The sequence below is a fragment of the Capsicum annuum genome, chromosome 4 (genome assembly GCF_002878395.1).
Source record: "Capsicum annuum cultivar UCD-10X-F1 chromosome 4, UCD10Xv1.1, whole genome shotgun sequence".
Taxonomy (NCBI): Eukaryota; Viridiplantae; Streptophyta; class Magnoliopsida; order Solanales; family Solanaceae; genus Capsicum; species Capsicum annuum.
In genome coordinates this window covers 37,268,698-37,290,448 of record NC_061114.1, presented here as the reverse complement: position 1 = coordinate 37,290,448, position 21,751 = coordinate 37,268,698, and the positions used below count along the sequence as shown (strand labels likewise).

At 34.3% G+C, this 21,751-nt stretch overlaps 2 long non-coding RNA genes and 1 pseudogene across 2 annotated transcripts; 1 reads left to right on the top strand and 2 right to left on the bottom strand.

Annotated features, from left to right (window-relative positions):
* Nucleotides 1-5,717: 5,717 nt before the first annotated feature.
* On the bottom strand, nucleotides 5,718-9,654 carry LOC124898130. The gene is made up of 2 exons (XR_007054866.1): nucleotides 7,229-9,654; nucleotides 5,718-6,178 (listed from the first exon to the last, which is right to left on the bottom strand). It is a non-coding gene; the product is annotated as an uncharacterized LOC124898130 (long non-coding RNA).
* A 6-nt stretch (nucleotides 9,655-9,660) lies between these two features.
* Nucleotides 9,661-10,886, bottom strand: LOC124897934 (annotated as a pseudogene).
* A 2,799-nt stretch (nucleotides 10,887-13,685) lies between these two features.
* LOC107868042 lies at nucleotides 13,686-16,295 on the top strand. Its single transcript, XR_007054865.1, has 3 exons — nucleotides 13,686-15,246; nucleotides 15,328-15,477; nucleotides 15,562-16,295. It is a non-coding gene; the product is annotated as an uncharacterized LOC107868042 (long non-coding RNA).
* Nucleotides 16,296-21,751: the final 5,456 nt, after the last annotated feature.

Genomic DNA, 21,751 nt, shown 5'->3' with positions numbered 1-21,751 from the left:
GGGTTTTGGACTGTATTATTCAGAAGGTTACCTGACTGCCTTTGATTAAAAATGGCCGACATCTGCCCGAACTGGTGCTCTAACTTCTTGATAGCATTTGCATGAGACTCAACCTTTTGGGTCAAGCCTTAGATATTATCCTTTATTTCCTTAAGGCTATCCTCTTGACTTTCTTGCCCTTTCACCAATTTAGTTAGCCTCACCTCCATCCTCAATTCTATATCACAACTGCTTGGCGGGATGTACCTATCACTTTTCTCCTAGTAGTTGTTCTTTCTCCTCCAGTAACCATCGTGCTCCCTGCTACAATTTTAGTATCTATCGCTATAGTAGGTTCGACCTTGGTTTCTTTGCCACCAGGATCAGATACCCACCAAATCGTGATCCAGATACTTTACCTCCTCTATTAACTCAGACTCATTGGCTTTGGAGGCTGACCCTACCTACTGAATTCACCTTTTCAGCGCTCACTATTGCAAACTGCTTAGGAAGTAGCCCAATGTCGGTCCTCAATTGCAAACTGATAGTATAACTTTTAGCACCCCTCTCAGCCTCTCGAGTATGCCACCCTCGACTGGTGAGATAAATCTGGTCTAGAACCTCAGTTGCTTCTTTGTAGTGTAGTCTAATAAATGCCCTTCCAGGGATAGTGTCTACCATGGTTGTGGAACTAATATTCAGGGCTCTGCAGAATATCTCCAATAAGATCATCCCTAAAATTTGGTGATTAGGAACTATGCTAAGCTTCTTCTTAAACCTGAACCAAGCCTCATAAATCGACTCAGAATGAAGCTATCTAAAATTATATATCTCATTTTGAAACTGCAACATTATGTTCGAAGGAAATAACCATTTTAAGAATTGCTTGCACAACTCATTCGATGTGGTGATAGATCATCTTGGAAGTTCTCTCAACATAAAAATACTTCTCTAGTCAGTGAGAAGGGGAACGACCTCAGTCTAAGTGCCTTCTGGTCTACCCCTATAATGGTATATGAAGTGCAGATCCTCATAAAGTTGGGAAGGTGCATATTAGCATCGGCTGTAGCTACGCCCAAAATATAGCTTTCAAGTTTAAGAGCTGGATCATGGCACTTTTTATATCAAATTTTACATTGGGGGGCAGTGTAGGAGAAATAATAGCCCCTGTTTCTGTCGTCTCAATGCATCCCATGTCTTCTTCATCATCATATGGGTGGAAATACTGGAACACTAGGATAACTTGAGCTTGCTCTTTATGAACTCCATCTTGATTTCCATCGAGTAATTTCTGATGATCAACTCTCGGTCATGGCCTTGCTAGTTCTGCCTGCTAAGCAATCCGGGCTTCCCCACCCTCGCTTCTCTAATTAGCTACCTCTACTAAAATTTCCTCTTCTGTCTATCTACAATATTCCATGGATCACCTAGATTAGGTGGAGGTAGAACATTTAGATCATCTCGAACCCCTTCTAAATTTTCTGCTTGTCTTGGGTCTGCCATCGTACGAGTAGGTTATACAATCTCTCGGAGTTAGGATTTAGAGGGAGTAAGAGATTGACTTGACTCCTAGTGTTAGGCATACACAACATTTACCTAACTATGAATAGAAAAAGTAAATACCTGCAAACTTCTACAAACTTCAATCAACATAACAATGTCTCGCCGACAATGGTGCAAAAATTTTGATAAACGCCCAAACTACACCTCTAATTGAGGATAAAAAAGTCGCTATCAAGTATAATAACCCAACTAGGTTAGGGTCAAACCCACAGGGAAGACTTTGATGTTTATCTCTGGTTTGTTAAACTCAACGGAATGAACAAAAAGTAAATAGGGGCCTTGTAGTTACAATATCAAACAAGTAACCGTATGTAACTTTGGTTTCCAATAGTCAGATACGAACACTAGAGCTATTTTCCCCTATATTCTCAAATCTGTAGGTTTATCGTGCATTATGGGAAAAAACTAGTACTTTGCATGCAGAATCTGATAAGTTATGTACCATCAGCTGTCTTGTGGACTTATTGACAAATTTTATTCTTTACTTTTTTAGTCTCAGGATGTTGCATTACTACCCCATATCCTAGATTCCTATTAACTATTACCTTTTGAGTCTCAAGTTATTAGAGAATAGTTAACCATCTTACATAGATACTACTGATTAACCTAGATTGATAGTTAAACTTCAAATTACTGTTGTAGTTTATTTTCCTAGACACTACTCCACTTATGGAGTAAGTAGAAACAATCTAGGCAGGATCCTAACATTTGTAATTGCTAGAACAATTAGAAAACAAAAGATAATACAATGCATGCACAAGTACTGGTTAAGATCAACTTCACACTACCCCTACTTCATCAATACATCAAGGTTTCCACAACCCTAGCTGAGGGTTTTAGTCGCTCATATTTGTGAAATAATCAACAAAATTCATGATGAAAGCCATGAAACAATATCTCAAGAATAATTGAATAAAACTCAAAGTCTAAAATTCAATTATCAACCAAAATCAATACAAGAGTAATCCCAAGATCAAGGACGAATCTTGGAATCAAAATGTAAGTGTTAAGTGTTAAGAGTGTGTCACCTAACTACAAAATGTCAAAAAGGTATGTATAGTACACAATGAAACCCTAAAAATCCACTCCCAAATAAAAAAGGAAAATATAGGCCGGTAGCCACTTACTTAGGCCACATACGGACCATATGTGACTATGGGTAAGTGCCAGAACTTACGTATAGATCCTGTATCTCTCTGGACTTTTGATCTCTATACTATCCTGGGTCACATAAAGACTGTATGTACCACATACGGACCATATGTGGACATAAGATAGTGCAAAGTCTTTTTTGCCGCTCCTGTGCCTCTGGACTTTAATTTTTGATATATACTTTGATCACCTACGCTCGGTGTGTAGCACATATGCCCAAAATAGCCTTAGTAAGTAGCCAAAAACTTCAATTTTCATTTTTTTCTTTAGTTTATCATCCAAAACCTAATTTTCTACAAAATATACCCAAAATACATCATATCTAACAAATCAACCTAAGAAACTTGCATATTTTCATAGTTTTAAGCGTCAAAAGTTCTATATTTCTATAGCACATCCAAATTTTTGTATGAATATAATTTTATGGCACCTGCGTGACTTGAAGATGTCTTGTATAAAATCAATCCAAGCTCACTAATCTCAAAAACCATGACAAAATTGTTGCTAAAGGGATGTACACACTTAGATGTCACCAGATCTTAGAGTCATGGAGGTTGGTCACAATTTTTCATCTCAATTCTCCAGTGATCGATGAAGTTCAGAATAGATGATAAAATGGACCCTAGAACTTTCCTAATTACGGTGATTTTGTGCTTTGTCTTTTATTTACTTTGAGTTTTTAGTTTTTTTATAGGAAAAATAACAGAAACTAGCATACCTAAGACTATAATTACAATAAATAGCAATACTATTCAAAAATTATAACTTATAGCAAAAGTAACAATACTTTACCCTCTTTTTAGAGAGGAGCGTGTATTTCTCCATCAGTTTGCCTTTTCCCCTTTTTCACGAAATATTCACTTCTCTCTCCAATTAACCACATCTTTTATTTTTTCTTTCAATTTATAATTTTATCTCTCAATCTTTTGATAAACAGTGTGCTCCATAGTATTTGCATCTCATCTTTTCACATAATTTATATTTTTTTATTTTTTTCGTATTGCTTTCTTTTTTTTTGGTGTTTTGTAATTTTTTTGGTGTTTTTCCAGCCAAGGAATACCGCTCCCAGCGATGGATGGGTTGGTGGCTTCTATTGGACTCACCGGTTTAACATATTTTTTATAAACACATAGATTATTGTGAGTTTAACTGGTTTCATCTGATTGCTTATCCATGAGACAGTCCCATAGGCTATAACATCCAGTTTTCAACATTTCTTGTTCTATTAACATGATTTTCTCATCTTTATTACCGTGACCATCAGCGGAAGTCGTTTTTAAGTGATCTCTTGTTGGAAAATATTTTGCTTTTTTACTATTTTGACGGTAGTACTATTGTATCTACACTTCCTTAGAGATTCTCTAATCTGTGGTTCATTATAGGATTGCAAAATATCAGGAAGTAAATCCTGGTGTTTTCACAATAGTAACTTTTTCATTCCTCTTTGTTGTCATGTTCGGAGACATGGGACATGGTATATGCTTGTTTCTTGCAAGGCATTTTTCGGTGGATTTTCAATGGAGGGAGGGTTTATCCGATGAATTGCACCGTGACGGTGATCAGCAGCAACAGTAATGGCGTTTTACCAACGAGTATTAGCCAGGAGTTGAATTTTATTCGATGATTCGCTGATTTTTCAGATCCGGTCTTAGCCAATTTTTATGGATTTTGCGATGATGTAATAGCGGTGGATCAGTATATTCCGACGAGATTTCTATAATATGTAATTTTTACTGTATAGATATGTATTTGTATTTTATAATGATAAGATTTGTATTTATATATGTATTTGTATTTGTTACAAATAAGATTTGTATTTGCTACACTGTAGTTATGTATTTGTATTTGGTATTGTAAAATTTGTATTTATTATAGTATAGATATGTATTTTTTTTAGTTGTAATCTTACATTTTATGGACAATATGGTCATATATGTATTTTTGTCTTTATGAATAATACATATGTTCATTCCAGTTTGTATATGTATTTATGTCTAATCTAAATACATTTTTCAGAAATATGTATGGATTCTTGTTATTTATATGCAGACATGTTTTACTAATGCATATGTATTTTACTAAATTATTTTGACATTTAAATGTTATACATGGTATAGTTTAGATATATATTTAGATTTTTGATGTTTAAACTTTTCAAATAGTATATTTTGGTGGTTTGTTTATGTAAATGTTAGCAATATGTCTTTATTAACTTTTGTTGTGTCCTGTTTTTGCATATGTATCTATGTCTAATGCATATGTATTTTTTATTTATGCTTATATATGCATATATTTTTTTTACAGATTTGCATATATATTTTTGAACAATACTTAGTTATTGTATTATTATTCACAAGTTCATATAGATTTATGAGTCATATGTATTTATTAATAATACATATGTTCATTCCAGTGTACATATGTATTTTTACTAATGCATAGATATTTTACAAGTCTGTAGGTATTTATTTTCTGATATGCATATGTATATATAATTATCTGAATATGTATTTTTCTGTAATACATATGTTATATAATTGCCCAGTTAAATACACACAGATCTTACCATATATATGCATTTATGACTAATGCATATGTATTTTCAGTTATAAAAAATACATATGTTCATCCCAATTATGACTAAATACATATTTATGAATTATGTTCATTCCAGTTTGCATATTTTTTTATGTCTAAAGCAAATACATTTTTTCAGAAAAAAGTATGGATCCTTGTTATTATATGCAGACGTGTTTTACTAACACATACATATTTTACTAGTGTGAGTATATATTTTTCATGATATGCATATGTATATATATGTGTGTGTGTATGTGTGTATATATATATATATATATGTATATATATATATATATATATGTATATATATATATATATATGTGTGTATATATATGTATATATATATGTATATATATATGTATATATATATGTATATATATATGTCTTACAAAATATATTCAAAATAAATTAAGTTAATCAAGCTCGGTAAAATAAATGCAACATTAAAACTATAACAAGTTCAATAATAAGTTCAATAACAAGTTCAAAATTTAGAAAAACATAATTCTCAATGAAAAAATTCAACAATTATTTTTTGATTAAATATATCAACAAACTTTTCATTTGTTGTATTTCCTATATGAACGACTATTGTGACCTTTAAGCCCACATGAACTACAGCAATTTTTATTTTCTTTTCAAACATATCTCTTCCGAATTTTTCATGATCCTTCTTTGGAGGTCTTCTAGAGGGCCGCTTGTGTTTTGGGGGCAAAACTACCTCCTCCAATATTTTCTGTGATTTTACCCAGTCATCTTTATGTGGTAGAGGATAAATTAGAAGATCATACGTTCTCAAGACAGTTTCTTTCACCGCATTCTTCTTTTAGAATCTCAAAGAACCAAGTCCAAGATGCATCATTTTCAGAATCATGTACACCATATGCCAATAGAACTATATGGCCTGCATATGAAAAAAATACATATAAGAGTACATGATTTATAGACACAAAACGATGTATATGTATATTATAAATACATATTGTTGGAAACATACATAACTGCTAGTGAACGCATAACCATACTGCATATGTATATTATAAATACATACATATGTAACTTCCAGTGAACACATAAACATGTTGCATATGTATATTATAAATACATGCAGCTGGAAACATTTGTAACTACCACTGAACACATGAACATACTATATATGTATATTTTAAATACATACAGCTGAAAACATATGTAGCCAGTGAACATATAAACAAAGAGCATATGTATATTATAAATAGTGAACATATAAACAAAATGCATATGTATATTATAAATACATACATCTGGAAACAAATATAAGTTCAAATAGTAGTTATCCTCGATTAAAATTCAAATTTAATGTATAATAATTATATCTCAATTTTCAAATGGCATAAACAATGATAACTTTGAATTTGAAAAAAAATCGCTTAGAATATTTTTTTCAAAAATTGATAAAATTCAAAATACGATCTCAATTTGAACTCCATGACTGTTACACAATTTTGTTATACAATTTTTAGAATTTTTCGCAATTATATTTTTTGAAAATAACAAATCAAATCTAGTTTGTTTATCGTTTCCTGAAATTTTCGCAATTGAATAAATATGATCTTAAAGTTTGTTTATCCATACCTATAATTGCCGCATTGTTTATTTATTTGTTCTTCGTAAAATACAGACGTTCATCAATGATATTCCAATCACTCAATTTTTTTTTTGAATATGCTTTTAAAATTTAAAATTTAACATATAAGAATTGTAACTTATGTCGCTATAAATACATAACAACAAATAAAACTGTGAATTTGATAAAAAAAAATATCGCTGACAAAATTTTAAATCAAAAAATTCAAAATACGCTACAAAAAATTGAAGAACTTTATGAATGTTGAGCAAACTTGTTATTACATTTCTACAAATTTCCACAATTACAAAAAAAAAAAAAGCAATCTCAATATTTGTTTATCCATACCTGTAAATGACGTGAATTTTTTTTGTCAATTATATTTCGTCAATTTCAGAAACGTTGCCCAATGATATTGGAATCACCCAATTTTATTTTATTTTTAATTTGATTTTGAGTTACTGTTTATGGAAAAAGTTTTTGAATTAAGTTGATGTATTTTAATGGTTAAGGTAAAATTAAAAGAGTCATAAAAGGTGGCTACAAATACGGAACGGTTTCATTCCTTATTTTAGAGTTAAATAAGGAATGAATACCCTATTTGTATGTGTATTTTTATAGCAACCGTTTACTAAAATACAAAATACATATTGCTATTTTTCGTAATTTTAAAACTATTACTACAAAAGTTATAATTAAGGCTCTACAGTTGCTATTTCTGAAATTTTTCCTGTTTTGTACTGAGTCATGTTGGGCCTCCATTGAGCCTAATCCATCTCTTCAAACCTTTTAGCCTTGTTTTTATAACCTGGACTTTTATTTTTACATAATTTTAAGGCTTTGGCATCTTTGATTAAAAGAATCAGAATAGTGCCTAATCAAGTATGACAAACGATTAAGGATACAAGGCCCATGCACTATACAGTTGGCTTGCTTGACGAAGATCAAAAAAATAATTAATTACTCTGATGGGTACCCACATCCCTGTGCCTATAAAAATAGGTAAGTTTATTTGAGTGTTCATCAATTGGCTAGATCTATATGCTTCTCATTGGTGAGAAGAGGAGTATCACAATGAAGTCCGTTAATCTATTTTGGGTATAGAGGGAAAATCAGGGCAAATATAGCTTAAACTATCATCAAACCTAGCATTCAAAGACACTGTAAGCTGGAGCAATAAATGGTGCGCTCATACAATCTTAGGGGCAGTTTGTAAGTCTGTCACATGATCCTCAATTTCACATCTTGAATTTTCTAAATATTAATGTCAACCACAAATCGCCTAATATCTCTAAGGATATATCAGTTTACTTTGTTTCGCTTTTAACTATTAGGGAAAGCAAAAGAATGGTCAAACAAGTAGCCAACTAGTTCAATCAGAACATGAGAAGTATTCTAAATTCTTCCTATCTATTAATTCAAAATCACTATGAAGTTAGATAATCAATCATAGAAGCGCTACCAAAAGCTGTTTAAGGATTTTCCCTATTATTTGCGGATGGATGGGGTTTGGGACATACCTTTGTTAATGGTTTAGATGAATCTTGATTCATCTTGTGTGGTAGTTGTATTATGTATAAGCCTAATTGAGAAATCCAAACCTTGCTAAATGATTTCACTATTAACGATCTAATTTGACATGGAGATAGAGAACATAGATGAAATGGTAGACAAAATTATAGCTTCATAATTGAATCTATGGGAAAATATCCAAAAGTTAGAGAAGCAGTTTAGGCAACTACCGGCAAGGAAAAACATTGGACCTGCTGGAGCCTTGCTATGTTATGGTAAAAATAAAACCATATGTATACTTTGAAAAATGGTAGAGAATTGCAAGAGGTTCCAAGGAAGATGAAAGAGAATTTCACGCTTAAGGGGGAGTTCATCCCTAGTCCATAAGAGAATCTCCTAAAAATGCAAGAATGTTGAATAGATATAACTTGATAAACCTACACCCTCTCTCCCAAAGAGACTGTTATAAAAGAATGATAAGTGGATGTTGAGAAAATTCCTCTAAATATTAAGTCAGACCCAACTAAATATACCACTGGTAGATGTACTAAGTGAAGTTCTAAAATGCAATAAGTTCATTAAAGATATAGTGATAAACAAGAGAAGAGTGACAGAGTTTGAGACCATATTTCATATCTTACTAAAGAGTGCTCTCTGAGAATTGACAAGAAGCTACCCAACCAGTTGAAGAATCTAGGTAGTTTACTACTTCAATGAGAATTGGTGATGTTGAGTTGGAAAAGCACTTTGTGAATTCGGGATGAGCATAAACTTAGTGCCCCTATATGTTTTCATGCAGTCGGATATAGGATCACCGCGACCAACTACAATTATGTTGTAGAATTTCAAAGCCATCTATTGGAGGAGTCCCTATATTGGATCTTAAAATATCCTCACTTCCACTAGGTGTATTTAGCTAAGGATGAGTCCCTATTTTTTTTTTGTTTTTTTCTTCTCTGCTCCACTTTAACTATAGTTTATAGTTTTAGCTCTTTCCTTGCTCATTAAGAAAATCAATAAAAATGAGATGTAGTTTACTAAGTTATTCCTCTTTAATAGAAATTTTTTGAGAATTCATTAATTTTATTGAGAGAAACTATTTTTTTAATATCAAGGATATAATTAAAATAATTGTCAACTTCAATCTTCAATTTTGAAAGTGATAGTTATCTTAGGACACCCTTTTTAAGCTAAAGCTACCGCTAAAATGGGATGGAGTAGTAACAAGCACAGGAGATAACAAAATTAAGAAGACACACTAAACCTACCTGATCTGGCCTGAGAAAAACAGTGTTTCCCTAAACAATCACATCTCCCGATTCATCCAGCTTCGCTGCAAATTCCAGACCTTGATCATCATCCGAACATGTCTCCTTACAAATTTCAATAAATTCAGAGCACAAAATTGAACTCTTTTCAATTTTCCGTAGCCTCGATTTCAACATCTTAATTTTTGATAACCTCAAAATCTTTCTTGCATCTGCCACGGACCCCAAATCCGACTCTGGTCTTGGTGGGGCATGCGGAGGCAAGGATCTACTTAGTCTCGTTATCTCCAACCCACGTAATTTTTGGCGAAGTTTTTTCTCCAGTGGGTAGTGACCGGATCTCCGGCGAGCATCCAAGTGCCTGGTGAAGGAATCACCCGGGATCGGTTGTTGTAATTTTATCAGGACTCGAAGAATAAATCGGGGATTTTGCCTGCACCATGGTAGAAGAAGCAATACGGCTTGTTATTAGATATAGCGCACTGAATTTGTATGCACTAAAAATTCGCTGGGGTAGCGTTTTCTTGAACGCAATTATTATATAGGGATTATAAATTCGTTTTGATTTTGGATCATAATATAATAAAAACTCAAGAACCTTCTATAATGAGGAGAAACGTTGTGAACTCCATGTATATATAGGTCTCCCCCATATATCAAGTCTATATTAGGTTAACTGTACAAGATTATGACTATTTGATTGTTAGAAAAATAATGAAAAGATTAAGATGTAGCTATAGTGACGTGGACTTGAGTCGATTATTCGTCATGACTAACACGTATCCATTAAACAAAACTTCAAAATGAGGATGATCATAAGAGGATAAAATTGCTGACGTAATACAATAAAGAAAATTATAGTAAAGAGGTTTGTTAACAGGATCGAGTCCCTATATACATCCGAGGTGGCAGGTTTCGAAAGCGTAGGGGGATTGCTGATGTAGCTATTGGTTACACTTTACAGTTAGTTGAATTGTTTCAGGAATCAACGTAGCCTTGGAAAATTGAAATAGCCGCACACGACGTTTGTAAGTAGAAGATAAAAACCAATGATTCCTCTAATCCAATAAAATTGAATACTTGATAACTACGTAATTTAGAAGAAGGTCAAAATATATATATATATATATATATATATATATATATATATATATATCAAAGGTTCATTTATTAATATTATCATTTTGATTCCTTTGAAATTCTTCATAAATTAAAGATACTATCATTTCAGATTTAAAAGTAAGTGAAAACTCCAATAGAAAGGACAGTAATTCAAGAAAAACTAATTAAGACTATTTACCCTAAAAATGGTGCAATTGAATTTGTATATGAGGACAGGAACATGTGTTAAATAAAATGATTTTTTATGTTTGTTACTAGTGGATTGATTGTTTATACTGTAAAAAATATCTAAAGTAGATTTTTTGGAAGAATGAATATCATAGTTTTCTAGTTAAATTTTTAGAATAATCTTGTGAATTAATATCATAGTTATGTAGTAAAGTTTCTAGAATACTCTAGCATAATATTTAGGATAATTATCTTAGGAAAATATCTAGATTATTCATAGATAGCTATAATATTCTTGTAGATGTATCTAGAAGAATTTCTAAAACCATCCAAAGACTAGTATAAATAGGGATAGGTCTTGCACATTTGTAACCATCAAAAAACAAAACCAAAAATTAAATCAATTCAAGTAGTCTTCTTCTATACCCAAGTTTTCTTTCAATATCTTCCTTCACCTCTCTAGCTTCTTTTTCTTCGTTGAATCTTCCGATCTTAGTTAACGATCTTGGGCTAGCAGAAGGTCTCTCCAACTACACCTTTCTTCTGCTATTCTCTACATGGTATCAGAGCCAAAGTCATAGATTAAATTATGTCTATTTCAAGATCGGGTTTGTGATCGATTCAACTAGTTTGTTCGAATGGATTTAAACGGTCGTGTTAATGGACTGGGAATGGAGTTGTAGAATCAATCCAATTACAAGGCATGGAAGACATGTATGGAATTATACCTTGTGGACAAGGATTTATGGGATATTGTTAACGGGAGTAACACAAGTCCTCCGAACGATGGACCAGAGAGTATTAATCCATACAAGAAGTGGAAGCAGACTAATGCGAAGATGGAGTTCATTTTGAAGAGATCCATATCCTCTAGCTTATTCAATCATATTATAAGGTTCAAATCAGCTCATGAAATATGGAGGACCCTCTGTCAGTTGTTCAACAAGAAGAATGAAGCTCCACTACAAATATTGGAAAATGAATTCGCTAATGCCAACCAAGGTAATCTTTCTATTGCCGAGTATTTCTTAAGGATTAAGAATTTATATTTTGAGATCTCTTTATTAAATCCGAATGAGGTTATCTTTAAAGCACAAATGAGAAGAATTATGATTCGTGGTTTGAAACCAGAATATATTCCCTTTGTGACATCAATTCAGGGCTGGGCTCAAAAACCATCCTTGGAGGAATTTGAGAACTTGTTGTCATCACGGGAGTTAATAGCCAAATAATTGGCTGGTGAATTCATCAAAGAAAGGAAAGGAAATGCTCTTGTAAATGACATGAGAAATGTTAAAGGAAAAGCAAGAGATATGTCTCACTCTCAATTCACATGTGGTTTAAGCTCACCTAGAAAGAAGGAAGAGTCTTTTGACAATTATAAAAATCCTCTCAGACGTTATCAGTGTGACAAAGTAGGATATATAAGAAGATATTGTCGAGCCACAGAGAGCAACATGGTTCATACTGAAAAAGTTGTTGAAGAAGAAGAAGGTTGGGAAAGATGCTTAGTAGCTGAGAGTAGAGCAAGAAATGCCTTGGCTTTTATAAATTTGGAAAGAAATTATATCAGATGTAATACAATCTATCATGTAGAGAAGAAATACACAAATAAGAAGCAAGAGGATACTGAAGATGTTTAGACTGGACATGTGGTAGCTGCTACCAAGGAAATCAAAGAGGCAAATCCTGAAATTGACCATAAAAGTCTGAACGTGAAAGATGTTGAAGTAGATTCTGAGGAGACATTGTCTGAAAATCAATATGCCAGTGATGACATTATCGGAGAAACTATTAAGGGAGATGTAGTAGAAGTTGAAGTCTCTGGTCAATTATCCATTGCATCAAGTTCAATCATTGGCTCAGAGAAAATATTTAAAGTTGATGAAGAATATAACGATCCAATGAATGATAAAGTGTAAAGAGAAGTCCCAATTTTAGATGGAGAGACATATAATATAATTGAAGAGATAGAGATGAAATCTAGTGGTGGATCCTATTATGGAGCTAAGGCTTCACAGAAAATTGATGATCATATCGTCATCGAATCAAATGAGGAAGCTGATACAGATGAAATGTCCTTGTGTTATAGAGTTGCTTCAGAAAGAGTAAGTTCTAAAATCTTGAATACTAGAGCTCCAAACTTTTCCATCACATGTGTGTCTCCGGATAATGAAGTTATGAAAGAGTTCAGAGAAAGGGGGGCTTGAGAACTTAACATCATAAAACACAGCAAAGACAAATTGATAATGGAAAATCTTCATCATTGGAAGGAGAAAAATGAGTTGGGAAAAACTTCTAAGAATTTCACCAAGGCATGGTTCAAAGTTTCATTTGAGTTCTTCTGCAACGAGTTTGGGATAGCTTCAAAAAAATCACTTTAAGGGGGAGTGTGAAAAATATCTGAAGTAGATTTTTTGGAAGAATGAATATCATAGTTTTCTAGTTAAATTTCTAGAATAATCTTGTGAATTAATATCATAGTTTTGTAGTAAAGTCTCTAGAATACTTTAGCATAATATTTAGGATAATTATCTTAGGAAAATATCTAGATTATTCTTAGATAGCTAGAAGATAAAATTTGCTAGAATATTCTTGTAGATGTATCTAGAAAAATTTCTAGAACCATCCAAAGACTAGTATAAATAGGATAGATCTTCCACATTTTTAACCATCCAAAACCAAAAATCAAATCAATTCAAGTAATTTTCTTTTATACCCAAGTTTCTCTAGCTTCCTCTTCTTAGTTGAATTTTTCGATCTTAGTTAACGATCTTGGGATAGAAGAAGGTCTCTCAAACTACACCTTTCTTATGTTATTCTATACATATACAACGATTGATAGAGCATAAAAGTAACGATTGATAGAGCATAAAACGTAAGGAAAACAAGTAAAAGAAACATAACTAATAAATAGGCGTAGCGAGGTTCTAAACGGCGTCCTCCGTCAGTGAGGATGCCTTGAGAGCAAAAACACATAGATAGGAGTAAAGGAAAGACACAACTTAAAGAACACGCAAGAAAGTATGCTATATTACTAAGATCCTGATTCCAGATGATTTACAAATTGAGAGGGTCGGGGATCACTATTTATTCTGTACAATGGATGAATAGTCCCTACAGATTGGGTTTTCTTTAGAAAGTCCTTACAGTACTATACACCGTGACGCTTTGTCAGGTGTGTTCTATCTATTATATTTGTCAGGCAGTGTATTTTGCAGAGATTGATACAATATGTGTCTGCACTTTTGATGTATTTTGATGCTTTTGTCTCTTGTCATTTTCTCCATGTCATTCTCGTCCTTCGCGGTCATATCCTTCACAAAATATCTCTCCTGATATTCCACTAAAATGGAGTCCCATCGAGATCTTCTTTCTCACAAGTGGTCTCGTTTTCCCATTAACATAACTCCCGAGGGTCTTTTTCCAGTATTAATAGTCCCTTTGTTTCTGGATTGACACGTCAGTGTATCTCAAAGTATGGAATAATTTCTTCTCTCTGCCATATCTGACATGTTTTCCGAGCCTCGAAACATTTTCTTTCTTGATATGCAAAATCCCAAAACTGATGCTCCACTTAGTAAAAAAAAACCCTTTCTTTGATCCTCATCGTTTATTTTTTGCATCTTAGTTCAAAATATTTCGTTCTTATCTTTGGCTCGATTCACATCACTGCCCCTTTTGCTAAAATACACTTATCTTTTTGGTGTGCCTCCTGAATCTTTGAAACTCTCGGTTAACATGCTATTTCTTGATTTATTCAGCTTTTCTGACGACTTCAAAAGTACTCCTAATGATCACAAATTTAGCCCTATGTGAGTCGGGTTCCTTGATGAAAGAAATAGACACACTCATTATCCATTGTGATGGTATATTCATAAAAATATTTCCCGAGGGTGCCTGGCTATTTAAATAAAATTATGACGACCGGAGCTGATCAGTTTGTCATTTATACTTACCTATTTTCCCTCGGCCTTGGGAACCCAATCATTGAGTTGATCGCATCTTATTGCAGTAGATTCTAGCTTGACATCAACCAGGCCAGTCCTAGTGTTTGGAGGATTATGGCTTGCCTTTATGCTCTTTCACTCAATACCAATGAGAATCTCTCAGTGGATCTCTTCCTCCTCTTGTATTCCCCATGATTGTTTCCCGGTGGTGTAGTATAATTGGTTCATTATGGTAATTCAAGTGCTTATATGATCCCAGTGACAGTGGCTAAATCGATGAGTTTGTTGTTTGTGGATGCCATATATTTAACCAAAAACTTCCCTATGTTCTTCTAGAATACCCATCGTAAGCATCATTTCTTGCATCCTTTATGCTTCTGCATATAGTCTATAGACTCATGCCTATTTTCCAATGTCTTTTTTTCAGCCTTGATAAGGCACCCAAATATGAGGATTTTGGATACGCTGATCGATACAAACCCATGCATGGGTTAAGGAAATTCTAAAGATTTTAGATGTGGTAGCTCGATCGTGGAAGAAGATTGTTTTCTTCAAGGATGGAAAGTAAAAAATTATGGTTTGTCCCTTTTTTCTCCCCTTCATGCTTAGTCATCATTCCCCAGTCCTCGTGGATATTATCAAACTCTTGTTTCTTTTCTAGGTTTATCTGTTGGATCCATCATTCTGTCTTACTAGGAAATCACTTCTTCTTCCTCTACTACTTTAAAACTACCCAGGAGGGACTTACATAGTGATCTTCAAGAAGAAGGGGGCCTTTGATGGTGAACGATTTCAATGGCAAGGATCATTATGGGGAGGCTTCTTCGATGAAATCATTGTGGCAGATCACTGTATTTTGGATCTATAGTAGATATTTTTAGAAAATAGACCTTGTTATTTACGTTGATTCTTACTTTGCTCTTTCCATCTTCCACTTACTAAGTTTCATTCATGTAGGAGTCCTATACTAGGCCAAAATGTTGGACTTGAGAGGAGGGATTCTGCGAAAAAATGATCGATGGTGTCGCCTCGTCATGTGCGTGACTCACCGTCAAGTCACTTGATTTCTTTGGCTCATGATATTCCCTCCTCTAAAATCCGAGCATAAGCGACTCTCACGAGCATTCTTGCTTAACTTTTTTCGTCAAGTGATTTTCTAGTTCTAGTTTGTGCTCTTTTCTCGTGGAGGTAGGTTCTTCTCAAGGTATTCTCGGAAGTTGATTTTTGATCAAGGATAATTTGGATGGATATAAATTTATCTCTCTTGGCATCTCAGGGTGATAGAGAGCTAAATAGGTGAGTTCTCCTCGAATGTCATCTTAATGACATTTACTCACGCTATTACTAAGGTACACAACTAGTAGTTCTTTCCAAACTCTTTCTCTTCTGTATTTCTTCCTTAATAAGGTTTTTTCCACAAATTTTCCCGATACAAGATCAATTGCTTACTATTGAGAGCCTTCAACATATCCTTCAGGGGAAGAATAAGCTCTCATCATAGAGTGATGTTCTTCAGATGAGAATTGCTTATTTTGGCATTCATAGATAATTGCTATTGTAAAATCACGATTTTAGACACTAGGATTTTTGTTGTCAAGGGAAAGAGAGAGGTTTATCTAAGGTAGATAATTCACACTAAAAGGTGACATACTTTCAAAACCTAGGTGCATCTCAGGCCAAAAAATTGAGCCTCTTATTCAGGGCCAGTCTGTTCTCACTAAGAGGATATGTCTGCTCAAGTTTGGGCCTCTAAGCACTAGTGGTATGAGAACTTCTGTGAAGTTACTGAGTTATTAAAAATTAGAGATTTGAAGGCTTAAGGAGAAGATCAATTTTGATATGCTAGAGTTCCAACTTTGACGTTATAGGGCCATTTTGCATAAGGCCTATATGATTCACAGGCGGCTCGACTTTAGACCTTTGAGAATGTTATGGTGGGGTGTATGTATATTAGTGAGAAGATCATTGTGTCTCACAACGTATTAGACTTTTCTTAAAGGCTTTATATCCTACCCTCCTTATATCTACATCCGAGGAAGAATGCTCTAATTCTGACGTACTAGCTGAAGGCGATGGTAATGAGTGGGCTTTTTTTATTTTAGCTTTTACTGTAGGCGAATTTTGCATTTCTCACTTGTAAATTTTTATAAATAATAAAAGATTAAAGTTTCTATTTTGAGTTTTCAAATTGTCTTTTTAATTTAAAAGGATCTAAAGAAGATCTTTCACGGTTTCCCAATAATCTTTTCACCGGATCCAAAGAGTTACTTCAGACACTTTGATTTTTGTAAACTTCTTGTTCATGTGCTTCTGATCTTATCTTTAATGGCTATGTGGCCTTTGACCATTGGTAGTCAATTAAAGTCGATCTTTGAGTTTAATGAGTATATCGCCATGTGGTTTTCATCCATGGGTGGTAGTCAAAGTGGTTTTTTGCGATCATTTAATGACTTTTTTCCCATAGAAGCTCTTCTCCTCCCTGTTTTTTTGTACATCTTCATCATCACTCATGTGTTCTAGAAAAGATAAGAGAAAATTATCTTTCATGGATGGATCTATCTTCTGATTGAACTTCTTTCCCAACCAACTCTTTTCCTCTTTTTGACCTTGGCATTCAGGTTATCTATCAAATATTTAGGCACTGGAGAGAATGAGGAAGTAGCTATAAGTTTTGGGTTAAAGGTGGTAGAAGTGGTAGAGACAATCACTTGAAGGTGCATTTTATGACTTGGTGTTTCTCTGGCATACTAAATTTATTGGGTTCTTGATATTGAGATCTTATTCACCATGGCCATGCATTGCACGAAAGGTAAGTTAAAAAAAACTTGATGCACTTCATCTCCTTTTATGAGGGAAGAGGCAGAATGATCAGGCTCTTTCTCCATGCTAATTATTCTCTTGTTCCTCTTTGCCGAAAAAATCATATGACATAGGGAAAGGTTAGGGGGAATGGGCTTGTCAACATTTATCCTTGCATACCTTTATATCTTTATGTGTAAATTCACCGTTCCCCGCTTGTGACATCAAGGTATATGAGCTTAGTGTAGAGTGTGAAGTCAATAGCCGCTCAGAGATTATACCTTCTCTTGTGTCTCAGTGGTGTCAGAGTCGTTCTGTACTTCTCTTATGTCACGGTGGTGTCAGAGCTGTTCTGTGCTTTTGGTCAATCTAAAAAAAGTGTCCCCATAAATCTATTGCTCTCCTATGTAAGGCTCATATTCCAGGCTAATAAAATTATCAAATGCCTTATTTTGGTGTCATCGAGGCATGGAAGAAGATGAAGCTTCTACTTTCTGAAAAACAACATTTCTAACTCAACCCTTTACTTTTTTATCAACACTAAATGTATATCATATTTCTTGAGAGCTGTTTTGTAATTTTTGACTCCTTATATGGAGTATCAAATATGAAAAATCTATTTCGTCATTTGGAATAAAGAATATTTTTTGCATCATCACATTTTATTTTTATTTATGCTTGAACAATTTACTTGTTACTTCTATTTGCTTTATTTTACTCCCTCTTAACAATCGTTTCCAAGCGAGTTTAAATTAGCTAAATTGTTTAATCCATCATAATACTTTTGATCTAAAATAGTCTTATTTCGTTGCACCTTTTTCTCTAAAAGCTCAAAGCAACTTGTGTTGAGATACAAATTTCTATATTTTACTTACTGTAATACCCCGTACTTTTTCCTAATTTGAAATTGTCTCAAGAATGTTAGAAGCTTTCCTTGAAAGATAAATTCACTTTTGCACACGTGGTATTTTTAAGATTTTCACTTTTTTTTTCACGTGGAAAATTGAATTAGCTTTCCAACGATATCAATTTTGTCAAAATCCGATATCAGAGGAGAAAGTTATGGACAAAATACAGAAGGCAGTAAAGCCGCCCCGATGCGACGGTGAGGCTGATGAACCGTCGAACTAGCGAAGGATCGTTGCCCATAACCGTCGCAGCAAGGCAGTGAGAGCTACCTTTTTTCTATAAGCGACGGTACGGCCCAGGCCGGCGGACCGTCGGACTAGCGACGGACCGTCGCTCAGGCCGTCGCAAGGGAAACAATGAGGCCACCTTCTGGATAAGGAACGACAGTCAGGTAGACGGACCGTCGAACCTGCGACGGACCATCACCCAAGCCGTCGTAGCCAAAATAGTGAGACCCTATTCTGCCTAGAAGCGACGGTCAGGGCTGACAGGCCGTCAACCTAGCGATGGACCGTCGCACCCACCATTGCAGGTCCCGTTCATTTTTTTTAAGTCGTTTTAACAGGGATATTTTGATCATTTACCACCCACTTATATATACCCAATTATATTAAATTTCTGCCCATTTGTTCATTATTATTTCAATAACAACATTAGGGTTTCTCTCTAAAATTAATCCTCAAGAACAAATATCCAAATCTTCTCCAAGAAACTAAGAGATTCAAATCCCTCAAGTTCAAGAACATCAAGAAAACTAACCCAGGTATGCATAGTGTTCATTCATGGACTCCTTTCATTCATGAAGCCCATGAATCCCATTTCTAAATTCAAGTTTATGGATTTTCTTATAAATTTCATGATTGGGCAGCTCTTGTTCATATGGATAATGAGAAATTGAATTCTACTCCATGTTGGGTGATAAATTCTATGTGGGTTAAATTATTATAGATACAGATTCATGCAAACCTATGACTAAACCATTAAATGATGAAAATAGAATTGAACCATGATGTTTAATTATTGTACAATAATGTGTACATGTACCATGCCTACAATATGTTTGATTAAATACTTAGATGAAGGAAAAGTGCCTAACAAGTATGATACCATGAAATTCTCATGTATGTACAAGTTATGCCTATCACATGTTTTGATGAAATGCTTCTATAAATGTATTATGGATTATAATGTTAGTTATATGTTCAAGTAAGTTATGCTTGGTCAGTTTCCTTCCATCGAGTCCTGGGGGTACTCGTACCCAAAACATTAGCTGTGTGCCTAGAGCCATGTCATGATTTCACGATACTCTTAGTCAAACTATGTTCCTTAGACTTCAGACAGTCTTATGATTCAGAAAATCTCCAGGATCTCATGAACTCAATCAGTTATCAGATATCAGTAGTATTTTCGTCAGTCAATGAAATTCAGTAACTCAGTCTAGTCAGTTCAGTTTATCATGTTCAGTGTCTATTCAGATGGGAGTAGGAATTAGCACCGAGTGAACTCAAGAATGGGAACTCACCTGTTATATGAGGGTGTGATTCTTAGAAGAAATCCTTGCATTTCAGAACTATATAGCCAGCATAGGTTGAGACATCATAACCTACTATATAAGGGTAAATAAGGTGGCTTAACTTGTTATAGGAGGCTTCACACCGTTCTCACTGTTATATTAGGGTCACTCATATGTTGTCCTTACCAGTGGTGCGGTATTGACACCCTTCCAATCAGGGCATAGAATGGACCCCAATTCAGCTATAATGTATTATTTGGGGAATGTCGGTTAGATGAATACCTTTCACAGTCTCAGTATCAGTCTCAGTAAAAGAACTCAGATAGTTCTTTAGAATTCAGGACTGTCAGATACAGCTAACTCAGATACAGTATGGAACTCAGCTAGTTCCATCAGATTCAGGACTGTCAGATATAGTCACCCATGTTATCAGTTATCAAAATTTAGTCATGTTAGTCATCAACATCATTAGTCATGTTAGTCATCAACATACTCATGTTATCATGATTTCAGATATAGTTACTATGTATGCGTGCATGTATTCTCACATTAATATTAGTCAGTTAGCCAGTATTGTTCATGCATATGAACCCCATGAATTCAGCCGATCTCACATGCATACCAGTACATTCAAAGTACTGATACATTTGCGCTATGATGTCTTATACCATAGGTTCAAAGACACGAGCTCTAGAGTATCAGTAAATTCCAGATATCAGCAGCCAGAATTAGCAGGGAGTCCTCATCCTTCGAGTACATGATTATTTCTCTATTATCTCATTAATTAGTTTATTAGTTGAAATTAGTTGGGGACATGTTCCATCAACTCCTTACTCAAACAGTTCAATCAGTTAGAGGCTTTCTAGAATATTATGTTCAGACAGTTATTTCAGTTGTTTTAGGTATTTCATACCCCTTTTTAGATGTTATGTTTTACTTCAGATATGTGAACCTTATGGTCTTTCAGTTTATATTTTCGCATTATTCAATATTTTATGCAGTATACAGGTACAGATGTCAGTCATGGGTTAGCTTGTGGTCCTTTAGGGTCGTGAGCACCATGTAGTATTCCGAGTACCAGATTTAGGGTGTTACGAACTTGGTATCAGAGCCTAAAGTTCAATAGAGTCCTAGAAAGTCTGAAAGCTCAATTTGGGGTGTTACGAACTTGGTATCAGAGCCTAAAGTTCAATTTGGGGTGCATGAGTGTGTTGGGCGCCACATTTATGTGAAGGAGGCTATAAGATGTTGTAGGAACAGTTTCCCTTCTTTCAGTATTTATGTCGTGCCAGTGAGAATAATCTCCAGTCGATCTCTCAAGCTAATCCATTTCTTCTCTTTATTTCAGAACATGCCTACTAAGAGAAGAACCCAGCTTATTCAAGGAAATCCCTTAGACGAACATGTTTCTCATGCAGAGTTTAGAGCTGCATTCACTACTCTTGCTCAGTCAGTTGTTGCTTGAAATAAATGACCGGCTATCGTTTTGGCCAACCCAGTGGCCAATTCAACTGCAGCTAGGATTCGAGACTTTACCTGAATATATTCTCCATCCTTTCTTGCGTTTAAGAAAGATGAGGACCCTCAGGAATTCCTAGATCAAGTTCAGAAGGTTACAGACATAATGAGG